Source organism: Chiloscyllium plagiosum, unplaced genomic scaffold, assembly GCF_037043375.1.
Source record: "Chiloscyllium plagiosum isolate Xiang-an unplaced genomic scaffold, Cpla_swu_hap1 HiC_scaffold_10, whole genome shotgun sequence".
Taxonomy (NCBI): domain Eukaryota; kingdom Metazoa; phylum Chordata; class Chondrichthyes; order Orectolobiformes; family Hemiscylliidae; genus Chiloscyllium; species Chiloscyllium plagiosum.
The window spans coordinates 1,183,306-1,200,094 of NW_028270148.1; the positions used below are offsets into that span (position 1 = coordinate 1,183,306).

At 53.2% G+C, this 16,789-nt stretch overlaps 1 protein-coding gene across 1 annotated transcript in view; it reads left to right on the top strand.

The window, feature by feature from the left end:
* Window positions 1–16,789, top strand: part of efhc1 (EF-hand domain (C-terminal) containing 1) — an 88,491-nt gene that overhangs the window by 31,784 nt on the left and 39,918 nt on the right. The gene's annotated exons all lie outside the window — the stretch shown is intronic.

A 16,789-nucleotide genomic window follows, 5' to 3' on the forward strand; every position in this document is an offset into this window, starting at 1 on the left:
CACACACACACTGACTCTCACTGGGGTACAGTCCCACACACACTGACACTCACTGAGGTACAGTCCCACACACACTGACACTCACTGGGGTACAGTCCCATACACACACTGACTCTCACTGGGGTACAGTCCCACACACACACTGACTCTCATTGGGGTACAGTCCCACACGCACTGACACTCACTGAGGTACAGTCCCACACACACTGACTCTCACTGGGGTACAGTCCCACACACACTGACTCTCACTGGGGTACAGTCCCACACACACTGACACTCACTGGGGTACAGTCCCACACACACTGACTCTCACTGGGGAACAGTCCCACACGCACTGACACTCACTGAGGTACAGACCCACACGCACTGACACTCACTGGGGTACAGTCCCACACACACTGACTCTCACTGGGGTACAGTCCCACACACACTGACACTCACTGGGGTACAGTCCCACACACACTGACACTCACTGGGGTACAGTCCCACACACACTGACTCTCACTGGGGTACAGTCCCACACACACTGACACTCACTGAGGTACAGTCCCACACACACTGACACTCACTGGGGTACAGTCCCACACGCACTGACACTCACTGGGGTACAGTCCCACACACACTGACACTCACTGGGGTACAGTCCCACACATACTGACTCTCACTGGGTTACAGACCCGCACACACTGACTCTCACTGGGGTACAGTCCCGCACACACTGACTCTCACTGGGGTACAGTCCCACACACACTGACCCTCACTGGGGTACAGTCCCACACACACTGACACTCACTGGGGTACAGTTCCACACACACTGACTCTCACTGGGGTATAGTCCCACACACACTGACTCTCACTGGAGTACAGACCCACACACACTTACTCTCACTGGGGTACAGTCCCACACACACTGACTCTCACTGGGGTATAGTCCCACACACACTGACTCTCATGGGGTACAGTCCCACACACACTGACTCTCACTGGGGTACAGTCCCACACACACTGACACTCACTGGGGTATAGTCCCACACACACTGACTCTTACTGAGGTACAGTCACATACAAAGTGACTCTCACTGAGGTACAGTCCCACACACACTGACTCTCACTGGGTTACAGTCCTACACACACTGATTCTCACTAGGTTACAGTCCCACACACACTGACCCTCACTGGGGTACAGTCCCACACACACTGACACTCACTGGGGTACAGTTCCACACACACTGACTCTCACTGGGGTACAGTCCCACACACACTGACACTCACTGGGGTATAGTCCCACACACACTGACTCTCACTGGGGTACAGTCCCACACACACTGACACTCACTGGGGTACAGTCCCACACGCACTGACACTCACTGGGGTACAGTCCCACACACACTGACACTCACTGGGGTACAGTCCCACACACACTGACTCTCACTGGGGTACAATCTCGCACACACTAACTCTCACTGGAGTACAGACCCACACACACTGACTCTCACTGGGGTACAGTCCCACACACACTGACTCTCACTGGGGTATAGTCCCACACACACTGACTCTCACTGGGGTACAGTCCCACACACACTGACTCTCACTGGGGTACAGTCCCACACACACTGACACTCACTGGGGTATAGTCCCACACACACTGACTCTTACTGAGGTACAGTCACATACAAAGTGACTCTCACTGAGGTACAGTCCCACACACACTGACTCTCACTAGGTTACAGTCCCACACACAATGACTCTCACTGGGGTACAGTCCCACACACACTGACACTCACTGGGGTACAGTCCCACACACACTGACACTCACTGGGGTATAGTCCCCCACACACTGACTCTCACTAGGTTACAGTCCCACACACAATGACTCTCACTGGGGTACAGTCCCACACACACTGACACTCACTGGGGTATAGTACCACACACAAGTGACTCTCACTGGGGTACAGTCCCACACATACTGACTCTCACTGGGTTACAGACCCGCACACACTGACTCTCACTGGGGTACAGTCCCGCACACACTGACTCTCACTGGGGTACAGTCCCACACACACTGACCCTCACTGGGGTACAGTCCCACACACACTGACACTCACTGGGGTACAGTTCCACACACACTGACTCTCACTGGGGTATAGTCCCACACACACTGACTCTCACTGGAGTACAGACCCACACACACTTACTCTCACTGGGGTACAGTCCCACACACACTGACTCTCACTGGGGTATAGTCCCACACACACTGACTCTCACTGGGGTACAGTCCCACACACACTGACTCTCACTGGGGTACAGTCCCACACACACTGACACTCACTGGGGTATAGTCCCACACACACTGACTCTTACTGAGGTACAGTCACATACAAAGTGACTCTCACTGAGGTACAGTCCCACACACACTGACTCTCACTGGGTTACAGTCCTACACACACTGACTCTCACTAGGTTACAGTCCCACACACACTGACCCTCACTGGGGTACAGTCCCACACACACTGACACTCACTGGGGTACAGTTCCACACACACTGACTCTCACTGGGGTACAGTCCCACACACACTGACACTCACTGGGGTATAGTCCCACACACACTGACTCTCACTGGGGTACAGTCCCACACACACTGACACTCACTGGGGTACAGTCCCACACGCACTGACACTCACTGGGGTACAGTCCCACACACACTGACACTCACTGGGGTACAGTCCCACACACACTGACTCACACTGGGGTACAGACTCGCACACACTAACTCTCACTGGAGTACAGACCCACACACACTGACTCTCACTGGGGTACAGTCCCACACACACTGACTCTCACTGGGGTATAGTCCCACACACACTGACTCTCACTGGGGTACAGTCCCACACACACTGACTCTCACTGGGGTATAGTCCCACACACACTGACTCTCACTGGGGTACAGTCCCACACACACTGACTCTCACTGGGGTACAGTCCCACACACACTGACACTCACTGGGGTATAGTCCCACACACACTGACTCTTACTGAGGTACAGTCACATACAAAGTGACTCTCACTGAGGTACAGTCCCACACACACTGACTCTCACTGGGTTACAGTCCTACACACACTGACTCTCACTAGGTTACAGTCCCACACACACTGACCCTCACTGGGGTACAGTCCCACACACACTGACACTCACTGGGGTACAGTTCCACACACACTGACTCTCACTGGGGTACAGTCCCACACACACTGACACTCACTGGGGTATAGTCCCACACACACTGACTCTCACTGGGGTACAGTCCCACACACACTGACACTCACTGGGGTACAGTCCCACACGCACTGACACTCACTGGGGTACAGTCCCACACACACTGACACTCACTGGGGTACAGTCCCACACACACTGACTCACACTGGGGTACAGACTCGCACACACTAACTCTCACTGGAGTACAGACCCACACACACTGACTCTCACTGGGGTACAGTCCCACACACACTGACCCTCACTGGGGTACAGTCCCACACACACTGACACTCACTGGGGTATAGTCCCACACACACTGACTCTTACTGAGGTACAGTCACATACAAAGTGACTCTCACTGAGGTACAGTCCCACACACACTGACTCTCACTAGGTTACAGTCCCACACACAATGACTCTCACTGGGGTGCAGTCCCACACACGCTGACTCTCACTGGGGTGCAGTCCCACACACACTGACACTCACTGGGGTACAGTCCCCCACACACTGACTCTTACTGATGTACAGTCACATACAAAGTGACTCTCACTGAGGTACAGTCCCACACACACTGACTCTCACTAGGTTACAGTCCCACACACAATGACTCTCACTGGGGTGCAGTCCCACACACGCTGACTCTCACTGGGGTGCAGTCCCACACACACTGACACTCACTGGGGTGCAGTCCCACACACGCTGACTCTCACTGGAGTACAGACCCACATACACGGACTCTCACTGAGGTACAGTCCCACACACACTGACACTCACTGGGTTACAGTCCCACACACACTGACACTCACTGCCGTGAAGTCCCACACACACTGACATTCACTGGGGTACAGTGCCACACACACACTGACTCTCCCTGGGTATAGTCCCACACACACTGATTCTCACTGGGGTACAGTCCCACACACACTGACACTCACTGGGGTACAGTCCCACATACACTGACTCTCACTGGGGTACAGTCCCACACACACTGACTCTCACTGGGGTACAGTCCCCCACACACTGACTCTCACTGATGTACAGTCACATACAAGTGAATCTCACTGGGGTACAGTCCCACACACACTGACTCTCACTAATGTACAGTCACATACAAGTGACTCTCACTGGGGTACAGTCCCACACACACACGGACTCTCACTGGGGTACAGTCCCACATACGCTGACTCTTACTGATGTACAGTCACATACAAGTGATTCTCACTGGGGTACAGTCCCACACACACGGACTCTCACTGGGGTACAGTCCCACATACACTGACACTCACTGGGTTACAGTGCCACACACACACTGACTCTCACTGGGGTATAGTCCCACACACACTGATTCTCACTGGGGTACAGTCCCACACACACTGACACTCACTGGGGTACAGTCTCACATACACTGACTCTCACTGGGGTACAGTCCCACACACACTGACTCTCACTGATCTACAGTCACATACAAGTGACTCTCACTGGGGTACAGTCCCACACACACGGATTCTCACTGGGGTACAGTCCCACACACACTGATTCTCACTGGGGTACAGTCCCACATACGCTGACTCTTACTGATGTACAGTCACATACAAGTGACTCTCACTGGGGTACAGTCCCACACACACTGATTCTCACTGGGGTATAGTCCCACACTCACTGACTCTCACTGATGTACAGTCACATACAAGTGATTCTCACTGGGGTACAGTCCCACACACACAGACTCTCACTGGGGTACAGTCCCACATACGCTGACTCTTACTGATCTACAGTCACATACAAGTGACTCTCACTGGGGCACAGTCCCACACACACTGATTCTCACTGGGGTACAGTCCCACACACACGGACTCTCACTGGGGTACAGTCCCACACACACTGACACTCACTGCCGTGAAGTCCCACACACACTGACACTCACTGGGGTACAGTCCCACACACACACTGACTCTCACTGGGGTACAGTCCCACACACACTGACACTCACTGCCGTGAAGTCCCACACACACTGACACTCACTGGGGTACAGTCCCACACACACTGACACTCACTGGGGTACAGTCCCACACGCACTGACACTCACTGGGGTACAGTCCCACACACACTGACACTCACTGGGGTACAGTCCCACACATACTGACTCTCACTGGGTTACAGACCCGCACACACTGACTCTCACTGGGGTACAGTCCCGCACACACTGACTCTCACTGGGGTACAGTCCCACACACACTGACCCTCACTGGGGTACAGTCCCACACACACTGACACTCACTGGGGTACAGTTCCACACACACTGACTCTCACTGGGGTATAGTCCCACACACACTGACTCTCACTGGAGTACAGACCCACACACACTGACTCTCACTGGGGTACAGTCCCACACACACTGACTCTCACTGGGGTATAGTCCCACACACACTGACTCTCACTGGGGTACAGTCCCACACACACTGACCCTCACTGGGGTACAGTCCCACACACACTGACACTCACTGGGGTATAGTCCCACACACACTGACTCTCACTGGGGTACAGTCCCACACACACTGACACTCACTGGGGTACAGTCCCACACGCACTGACACTCACTGGGGTACAGTCCCACACACACTGACACTCACTGGGGTACAGTCCCACACACACTGACTCTCACTGGGGTACAGACTCGCACACACTGACTCTCACTGGAGTACAGACCCACACACACTGACTCTCACTGGGGTATAGTCCCACACACACTGACTCTCACTGGGGTACAGTCCCACACACACTGACTCTCACTGGGGTACAGTCCCACACACACTGACACTCACTGAGGTACAGTCCCACACACACTGACTCTCACTGGGGTATAGTCCCACACACACTGACTCTTACTGAGGTACAGTCACATACAAAGTGACTCTCACTGAGGTACAGTCCCACACACACTGACTCTCACTAGGTTACAGTCCCACACACAATGACTCTCACTGAGGTACAGTCCCCCACACACTGACTCTCACTAGGTTATAGTCCCACACACAATGACTCTCACTGGGGTACAGTCCCACACACACTGACACTCACTGGGGTATAGTACCACACACAAGTGACTCTCACTGGGGTGCAGTCCCACACACGCTGACTCTCACTGGGGTGCAGTCCCACACACACTGACACTCACTGGGGTACAGTCCCCCACACACTGACTCTTACTGAGGTACAGTCCCACACACACTGACTCTCACTGGGGTACAGTCCCCCACACACTGACTCTTACTGATGTACAGTCCCACACACACTGACTCTTACTGATGTACAGTCACATACAAAGTGACTCTCACTGGAGTACAGACCCACATACACGGACTCTCACTGAGGTACAGTCCCACACACACTGACACTCACTGGGTTACAGTCCCACACACACTGACACTCACTGCCGTGAAGTCCCACACACACTGACATTCACTGGGGTACAGTGCCACACACACACTGACTCTCCCTGGGTATAGTCCCACACACACTGATTCTCACTGGGGTACAGTCCCACACACACTGACACTCACTGGGGTACAGTCCCACATACACTGACTCTCACTGGGGTACAGTCCCACACACACTGACTCTCACTGGGGTACAGTCCCCCACACACTGACTCTCACTGATGTACAGTCACATACAAGTGAATCTCACTGGGGTACAGTCCCACACACACTGACTCTCACTAATGTACAGTCACATACAAGTGACTCTCACTGGGGTACAGTCCCACACACACGGACTCTCACTGGGGTACAGTCCCACATACGCTGACTCTTACTGATCTACAGTCACATACAAGTGACTCTCACTGGGGCACAGTCCCACACACACTGATTCTCACTGGGGTACAGTCCCACACACACGGACTCTCACTGGGGTACAGTCCCACACACACTGACACTCACTGCCGTGAAGTCCCACACACACTGACACTCACTGGGGTACAGTCCCACACACACACTGACTCTCACTGGTGTACAGTCCCACACACACTGACACTCGCTGCCGTGAAGTCCCACACACACTGACACTCACTGGGGTACAGTCCCACACACACACTGATTCTCACTGGGGTACAGTCCCACACACACTGATTCTCACTGGGGTACAGTTCCACACACACTGACACTCACTGGGGTACAGTCCCACACACACACTGACACTCACTGGGGTGCAGTCCCACACACGTACTGACTCTCACTGGGGTACAGTCCCACACACACTGACTCTTACTGATGTACAGTCACATACAAAGTGACTCTCACTGGAGAACAGACCCACATACACTGACTCTCACTGAGGTACAGTCCCACACACACTGACACTCACTGGGGTACAGTCCCACATACACTGACTCTCACTGGGGTATAGTCCCACACACACTGACTCTCACTGATGTACAGTCACATACAAGTGATTCTCACTGGGTTACAGTCCCACACACTCGGACTCTCACTGGGGTACAGTCCCACATACGCTGACTCTTACTGATGTACAGTCACATACAAGTGACTCTCACTGGGGCACAGTCCCACACACACTGATTCTCACTGGGGTACAGTCCCACACACACGGACTCTCACTGGGGTACAGTCCCACACACACTGACACTCATTGGGTTACAGTCCCACACACACTGACACTCACTGCCGTGAAGTCCCACACACACTGACATTCACTGGGGTACAGTGCCACATACACACTGACTCTCCCTGGGGTATAGTCCCACACACACTGATTCTCACTGGGGTACAGTCCCACACACACTGACACTCACTGATGTACAGTCACATACAAGTGACTCTCACTGGGGTACAGTCCCACACACACGGACTCTCACTGGGGTACAGTCCCACATACGCTGACTCTTACTGATGTACAGTCACATACAAGTGACTCTCACTGGGGCACAGTCCCACACACACTGATTCTCACTGGGGTATAGTCCCACACTCACTGACTCTCACTGATGTACAGTCACATACAAGTGATTCTCACTGGGGTACAGTCCCACACACACGAACTCTCACTGGGGTACAGTCCCACATACGCTGACTCTTACTGATCTACAGTCACATACAAGTGACTCTCACTGGGGCACAGTCCCACACACACTGATTCTCACTGGGGTACAGTCCCACACACACGGACTCTCACTGGGGTACAGTCCCACACACACTGACACTCACTGCCGTGAAGTCCCACACACACTGACACTCACTGGGGTACAGTCCCACACACACTGACACTCACTGGGGTACAGTCCCACACACACTGACACTCACTGGGGTACAGTCCCACACGCACTGACACTCACTGGGGTACAGTCCCACACACACTGACACTCACTGGGGTACAGTCCCACACACACTGACTCTCACTGGGGTACAGACTCGCACACACTGACTCTCACTGGAGTACAGACCCACACACACTGACTCTCACTGGGGTATAGTCCCACACACACTGACTCTCACTGGGGTACAGTCCCACACACACTGACTCTCACTGGGGTACAGTCCCACACACACTGACACTCACTGGGGTATAGTCCCACACACACTGACTCTTACTGAGGTACAGTCACATACAAAGTGACTCTCACTGAGGTACAGTCCCACACACACTGACTCTCACTAGGTTACAGTCCCACACACACTGACTCTTACTGAGGTACAGTCACATACAAAGTGACTCTCACTGAGGTACAGTCCCACACACAATGACTCTCACTGGGGTACAGTCCCACACACACTGACACTCACTGGGGTATAGTCCCCCACACACTGACTCTCACTAGGTTATAGTCCCACACACAATGACTCTCACTGGGGTACAGTCCCACACACACTGACACTCACTGGGGTATAGTACCACACACAAGTGACTCTCACTGGGGTGCAGTCCCACACACGCTGACTCTCACTGGGGTGCAGTCCCACACACACTGACACTCACTGGGGTACAGTCCCCCACACACTGACTCTTACTGAGGTACAGTCCCACACACACTGACTCTCACTGGGGTACAGTCCCCCACACACTGACTCTTACTGATGTACAGTCCCACACACACTGACTCTTACTGATGTACAGTCACATACAAAGTGACTCTCACTGGAGTACAGACCCACATACACGGACTCTCACTGAGGTACAGTCCCACACACACTGACACTCACTGGGTTACAGTCCCACACACACTGACACTCACTGCCGTGAAGTCCCACACACACTGACATTCACTGGGGTACAGTGCCACACACACACTGACTCTCCCTGGGTATAGTCCCACACACACTGATTCTCACTGGGGTACAGTCCCACACACACTGACACTCACTGGGGTACAGTCCCACATACACTGACTCTCACTGGGGTACAGTCCCACACACACTGACTCTCACTGGGGTACAGTCCCCCACACACTGACTCTCACTGATGTACAGTCACATACAAGTGAATCTCACTGGGGTACAGTCCCACACACACTGACTCTCACTAATGTACAGTCACATACAAGTGACTCTCACTGGGGTACAGTCCTACACATACACGGACTCTCACTGGGGTACAGTCCCACATACGCTGACTCTTACTAATGTACAGTCACATACAAGTGACTCTAACTGGGGCACAGTCCCACACACACTGATTCTCACTGGGGTATAGTCCCACACTCACTGACTCTCACTGATGTACAGTCACATACAAGTGATTCACTGGGGTACAGTCCCACACACACAGACTCTCACTGGGGTACAGTCCCACATACGCTGACTCTTACTGATCTACAGTCACATACAAGTGACTCTCACTGGGGCACAGTCCCACACACACTGATTCTCACTGGGGTACAGTCCCACACACACGGACTCTCACTGGGGTACAGTCCCACACACACTGACACTCACTGCCGTGAAGTCCCACACACACTGACACTCACTGGGGTACAGTCCCACACACACACTGACTCTCACTGGTGTACAGTCCCACACACACTGACACTCGCTGCCGTGAAGTCCCACACACACTGACACTCACTGGGGTACAGTCCCACACACACACTGATTCTCACTGGGGTACAGTCCCACACACACTGATTCTCACTGGGGTACAGTTCCACACACACTGACACTCACTGGGGTACAGTCCCACACACACACTGACACTCACTGGGGTGCAGTCCCACACACGTACTGACTCTCACTGGGGTACAGTCCCACACACACTGACTCTTACTGATGTACAGTCACATACAAAGTGACTCTCACTGGAGAACAGACCCACATACACTGACTCTCACTGAGGTACAGTCCCACACACACTGACACTCACTGGGGTACAGTCCCACATACACTGACTCTCACTGGGGTATAGTCCCACACACACTGACTCTCACTGATGTACAGTCACATACAAGTGATTCTCACTGGGTTACAGTCCCACACACTCGGACTCTCACTGGGGTACAGTCCCACATACGCTGACTCTTACTGATGTACAGTCACATACAAGTGACTCTCACTGGGGCACAGTCCCACACACACTGATTCTCACTGGGGTACAGTCCCACACACACGGACTCTCACTGGGGTACAGTCCCACACACACTGACACTCATTGGGTTACAGTCCCACACACACTGACACTCACTGCCGTGAAGTCCCACACACACTGACATTCACTGGGGTACAGTGCCACACACACACTGACTCTCTCTGGGGTATAGTCCCACACACACTGATTCTCACTGGGGTACAGTCCCACACACACTGACACTCACTGATGTACAGTCACATACAAGTGACTCTCACTGGGGTACAGTCCCACACACACGGACTCTCACTGGGGTACAGTCCCACATACGCTGACTCTTACTGATGTACAGTCACATACAAGTGACTCTCACTGGGGCACAGTCCCACACACACTGATTCTCACTGGGGTATAGTCCCACACTCACTGACTCTCACTGATGTACAGTCACATACAAGTGATTCTCACTGGGGTACAGTCCCACACACACGAACTCTCACTGGGGTACAGTCCCACATACGCTGACTCTTACTGATCTACAGTCACATACAAGTGACTCTCACTGGGGCACAGTCCCACACACACTGATTCTCACTGGGGTACAGTCCCACACACACGGACTCTCACTGGGGTACAGTCCCACACACACTGACACTCACTGCCGTGAAGTCCCACACACACTGACACTCACTGGGGTACAGTCCCACACACACACTGACTCTCACTGGGGTACAGTCCCACACACACTGACACTCACTGCCGTGAAGTCCCACACACACTGACACTCACTGGGGTACAGTCCCACACACACACTGACTCTCACTGGGGTACCGTCCCACACACACTGATTCTCACTGGGGTACAGTCCCACATACACTGACACTCACTGGGGTACAGTCCCACACACACACTGACACTCACTGGGGTACAGTCCCACACACGTACTGACTCTCACTGGGGTACAGTCCCACACACACTGACTCTTACTGATGTACAGTCACATACAAAGTGACTCTCACTGGAGAACAGACCCACATACACTGACTCTCACTGAGGTACAGTCCCACACACACTGACACTCACTGGGGTACAGTCCCACATACACTGACTCTCATTGGGGTATAGTCCCACACACACTGACTCTCACTGATGTACAGTCACATACAAGTGATTCTCACTGGGGTACAGTCCCACACACTCGGACTCTCACTGGGGTACAGTCCCACATACACTGACTCTTACTGATGTACAGTCACATACAAGTGACTCTCACTGGGGCACAGTCCCACACACACTGATTCTCACTGGGGTACAGTCCCACACACACGGACTCTCACTGGGGTACAGTCCCACACACACTGACACTCATTGGGTTACAGTCCCACACACACTGACACTCACTGCCGTGAAGTCCCACACACACTGACATTCACTGGGGTACAGTGCCACATACACACTGACTCTCCCTGGGGTATAGTCCCACACACACTGATTCTCACTGGGGTACAGTCCCACACACACTGACACTCACTGGGGTACAGTCCCACATACACTGACTCTCACTGGGGTACAGTCCCACACACACTGACTCTCACTGATGTACAGTCACATACAAGTGACTCTCACTGGGGTACAGTCCCACACACACGGACTCTCACTGGGGTACAGTCCCACATACGCTGACTCTTACTGATCTACAGTCACATATAAGTGACTCTCACTGGGGCACAGTCCCACACACACTGATTCTCACTGGGGTACAGTCCCACACACATGGACTCTCACTGGGGTACAGTCCCACACACACTGACACTCACTGCCGTGAAGTCCCACACACACTGACACTCACTGGGGTACAGTCCCACACACACACTGACTCTCACTGGGGTACAGTCCCACACACACTGACACTCACTGCCGTGAAGTCCCACACACACTGACACTCACTGGGGTACAGTCCCACACACACACTGACTCTCACTGGGGTACCGTCCCACACACACTGATTCTCACTGGGGTACAGTCCCACATACACTGACACTCACTGGGGTACAGTCCCACACACACACTGACACTCACTGGGGTACAGTCCCACACACGTACTGACTCTCACTGGGGTACAGTCCCACATACACTGACTCTTACTGATGTACGATCACATACAAGTGACTCTCACTGGGGCACAGTCCAACACACACTGATTCTCACTGAGGTACAGTCCCACACACACACTGACACTCACTGGGGTACAGTCCCACACACACACTGACACTCACTGGGGTACAGTCCCACACACGTACTGACTCTCACTGGGGTACAGTCCCACATACACTGACTCTTACTGATGTACGGTCACATACAAGTGACTCTCACTGGGGTACAGTCCCACATACACTGACTCTTACTGATGTACGGTCACATACAAGTGACTCTCACTGGGGCACAGTCCCACACACACTGATTCTCACTTGGGTACAGTCCCACACACACGGACTCTCACTGGGGTACAGTCTCACACACACGGACTCTCACTGGGGTACAGTCCCACACACACTGACACTCACTGCCGTACAGTCCCACACACACTGACACTCACTGGGGTACAGTCCCACACACATACTGACTCTCCCTGGGGTATAGTCCCACACGCACTGATTCTCACTGATGTACAGTCACATACAAGTGACTCTCACTGGGCTAAAGTCCCACACTCACTGACTCTCACTGATGTACAGTCACATACAAGTGATTCTTACTGGGGTACAGTCCCACACACACGGACTCTCACTGGGGTACAGTCCCACACACACTGACACTCACTGCCGTACAGTCCCACACACACTGACACTCACTGGGGTACAGTCCCACACACATACTGACTCTCCCTGGGGTATAGTCCCACACGCACTGATTCTCACTGGGGTACAGTCCCGCACACACTGACTCTCACTGGGGTATAGTCCCACCGACACTGATTCTCACTGAGGTACAGTCCCACACACACTGACTCTCACTGATGTACAGACACATACAAGTGACTCTCACTGGGGTACAGTCCCACACACACTGACTCTCACTGATGTACAGTCACATACAAGTGACTCTCACTGGGGTACAGTCCCACACACACGGACTCTCACTGGGGTATAGTCCCACATACGCTGACTCTTACTGATGTACAGTCACATACAAGTGACTCTCACTGGGGCACAGTCCCACACACACTGATTCTCACTGGGGTACAGTCCCACACACACGGACTCTCACTGGGGTACAGTCCCACACACACACTGACACTCACTGGGGTACAGTCCCACACACACTGACTCTCACTGGGGTACAGTCCCACATACACTGACTCGCACTGGGGTACAGTCCCACACACACTGACTCTCACTGATGTACAGTCACATACAAGTGACTCTCACTGGGGTACAGTCCCACACACACTGACACTCACTGCCGTGAAGTCCCACACACACTGACACTCACTGGGGTACAGTCCCACACACATACTGACTCTCACTGGGGTATAGTCCCACACGCACTGACTCTCACTGGGGTACAGTACCACACACACTGACTCTCACTGGGGTATAGTCCCACACACACTGATTCTCACTGGGGTACAGTCCCACATACACTGACTCTCACTGGGGTACAGTCCCACATACACTGACTCTTACTGATGTACGGTCACATACAAGTGACTCTCACTGGGGTACAGTCCCACATACACTGACTCTTACTGATGTACGGTCACATACAAGTGACTCTCACTGGGGCACAGTCCCACACACACTGATTCTCACTTGGGTACAGTCCCACACACACGGACTCTCACTGGGGTACAGTCTCACACACACGGACTCTCACTGGGGTACAGTCCCACACACACTGACACTCACTGCCGTACAGTCCCACACACACTGACACTCACTGGGGTACAGTCCCACACACATACTGACTCTCCCTGGGGTATAGTCCCACACGCACTGATTCTCACTGGGGTACAGTCCCGCACACACTGACTCTCACTGGGGTATAGTCCCACCGACACTGATTCTCACTGAGGTACAGCCCCACACACACTGACTCTCACTGATGTACAGACACATACAAGTGACTCTTACTGGGGTACAGTCCCACACACACTGACTCTCACTGATGTACAGTCACATACAAGTGACTCTCACTGGGCTAAAGTCCCACACTCACTGACTCTCACTGATGTACAGTCACATACAAGTGATTCTTACTGGGGTACAGTCCCACACACACGGACTCTCACTGGGGTACAGTCCCACACACACTTACACTCACTGCCGTACAGTCCCACACACACTGACACTCACTGGGGTACAGTCCCACACACATACTGACTCTCCCTGGGGTATAGTCCCACACGCACTGATTCTCACTGGGGTACAGTCCCGCACACACTGACTCTCACTGGGGTATAGTCCCACCGACACTGATTCTCACTGGGGTACAGTCCCACACACACTGACTCTCACTGATGTACAGTCACATACAAGTGACTCTCACTGGGGTACAGTCCCACACACATGGACTCTCACTGGGGTACAGTCCCACATAGGCTGACTCTTACTGATGTACAGTCACATACAAGTGACTCTCACTGGGGCACAGTCCCACACACACTGATTCTCACTGGGGTACAGTCCCACACACACGGACTCTCACTGGGGTACAGTCCCACACACACACTGACACTCACTGGGTACAGTCCCACACACACTGACTCTCACTGGGGTACAGTCCCACATACACTGACTCTCACTGGGGTACAGTCCCACACACACTGACTCTCACTGATGTACAGTCACATACAAGTGACTCTCACTGGGGTACAGTCCCACACACACTGACACTCACTGCCGTGAAGTCCCACACACACTGACACTCACTGGGGTACAGTCCCACACACATACTGACTCTCACTGGGGTATAGTCCCACACGCACTGACTCTCACTGGGGTACAGTACCACACACACTGACTCTCACTGGGGTATAGTCCCACACACACTGATTCTCACTGGGGTACAGTCCCACATACACTGACACTCACTGGGGTACAGTCCCACACACACACTGACACTCACTGGGGTACAGTCCCACACACGTACTGACTCTCACTGGGGTACAGTCCCACATACACTGACTCTCACTGGGGTACAGTCCCACACACACTGACTCTCACTGATGTACAGTCACATACAAGTGACTCTCACTGGGGTACAGTCCCACACACACGGACTCTCACTGGGGTACAGTCCCACATACACTGACTCTTACTGATGTACAGTCACATACAAGTGACTCTCACTGGGGCACAGTCCCACACACACTGATTCTCACTGGGGTACAGTCCCACACACACGGACTCTCACTGGGGTACAGTCCCACACACACTGACACTCACTGGGTTACAGTCCCACACACACTGACACTCACTGCCGTGAAGTCCCACACACACTGACATTCACTGGGGTACAGTGCCACACACACACTGACTCTCACTGGGGTATCGTCCCACACACACTGACTCTCACTGGGGTATAGTCACTCACACACTGATTCTCACTGGGGTACAGTCCCACACACACTGACACTCACTGGGGTACAGTCCCACATACACTGATTCTCACTGGGGTACAGTCCCACACACACTGACTCTCACTGGGGTAAAATCCCACACACACGGACTCTCACTGGGGCACAGTCCCACACACACTGACACTCACTGGGGTACAGTCCCACACACACTGACACTCACTGGGGTACAGTCCCACACACACACTGACTCTCACTGGGGTATAGTCCCACACGCACTGATTCTCACTGGGGTACAGTCCCACACACACTGACTCTCACTGGGGTATAGTCCCACACGCACTGATTCTCACTGGGATACAGTCCCACACACACTGACACTCAC